The sequence below is a fragment of the Octopus bimaculoides genome, chromosome 22 (assembly GCF_001194135.2).
Source record: "Octopus bimaculoides isolate UCB-OBI-ISO-001 chromosome 22, ASM119413v2, whole genome shotgun sequence".
In the NCBI taxonomy this organism is placed as follows: Eukaryota; Metazoa; Mollusca; class Cephalopoda; order Octopoda; family Octopodidae; genus Octopus; species Octopus bimaculoides.
Window position 1 is genome coordinate 14,427,239 of NC_069002.1, and position 1,685 is coordinate 14,428,923.

A 1,685-nucleotide genomic window follows, 5' to 3' on the forward strand; every position below is an offset into this window, starting at 1 on the left:
ACATACATACATAAATATATATATATATATATATATACATATATACTATTTGTTCAATAAAATCAACTTAAATTTTGCAAACTGTAAAAGATTGTCTTTGCTGATAAAACAACTTTAATTGATTAACACTTGGAAAGGCAAATCACAGGTTTTAGAATTACTTGTGGCGAGATGGGACAATAATTAGAAACCAAAGTAATGTTTAGTAAGAAAGGTGAAACCGCAATCAAATTGTAGTATCTTCGGAGCTCCATTTTCAGTTGTCACAGATGTTTGTTTATCTTGGATATGACTTGGCACTCGATTGAAATGATTTTAGATAAAGTTGACATTTAGCTTGGACAACAGTAGAAGAAGCAGGCTGCAAACTTTAATTGATTTGAAAATATTCGTTACGAATAGAATTAATAAGTACGATTTTAAAGTTTGTAATAAAGCAAAAACGTACTGTGGTGGCGACGGTGAGACAATAGCAGAACTTATATCCTATAGGAGAGAGAGCTGGACAATAACAGAAATACTAATAAAAAAGATGTCTGGACAACATTGCCATTGAAAATTACACATAGAAAATTATACACTCAACCAAAGACATATATACAGTCAACAACAACAATATACCTACACACACACATGCACAAACACACACACGTTTACATAGACAGACAACGGGAAGAAATGTCAACTATGCGATCGATAATGAACGAGCAGGACAAGAGTGGTGCTGATAAAATTGTTAAAAGATAGTCCGAGGTGTTGCATAACAGAATTGATAGAGTATTGGAAGACAGCTCTGATCTCAAATGTCCTAGGTTCAAATCCTACCGAGGTTGATAATATAAACCAAGCAAGAAATTGTCAGGCGATTATTTAAGGAGTAAAACTGATCATGTTCTTCTCCATAATTTAGAATTCTTGAGTGAAAGTTAGTAATCAGTATTATGACATTGGAGTCAGACATATTCTTTAGTGCATTTAGTTACGTTCCTTTATGTTCTTAGTTTAAATCAGGCCAAGGAGAACTTTATCAAGTTTCACCTTCAATAGGCGGTGGATGGACTCTATGAAACGAAATGCCGTCCAAAGTACTGGGGCGAGCATTTTGCTTTAAAAATCTTCATTGATCTCTTCATATCACTGTCTAGCACAAAGCTGTTGAACTTGATCAAGTGTCACAACTACAGGAAATTTGAAAGAATGATACAGGCGCAAGAGTGGCTTTGTGGTAAGTAACTTGTTTTCCAACCACATGGTTCCGGGTTCAGTCCCACTGCTTGGCGTCTTGGGCAAGTATCTTCTAGTGTAGCCTCGGGTCGACCAAACTCTTGTGAGTGGATATGGTTGACGGAAACTGAAAGAAGCCTGTCGTATATATATATATATATGTGTGTGCTTGTCTGTATGTGTGTGTGTGTGTTTGTGTGTATGTGTGTGTGTGTTTGTGTGTATGTCTGTGTGTGTTTGTTTCCCCAACATCGCTTGACAATCGAGGCTGGTGTGTTTCCGAACCCGTAAGCTTACGCTTCGACAAAAGAGAGCCGATAGTATAAGTACTAGGCTTACAAAGAATTCCTAGGGTCGATTTGCTCGACTAAAGGTGGTGCCCCAGCATACCCGCAGTCAAATGACTGAAACATTTCTATATTTGTGTGTGTGTGATTGTATGTGGGCTTATGTATATATAT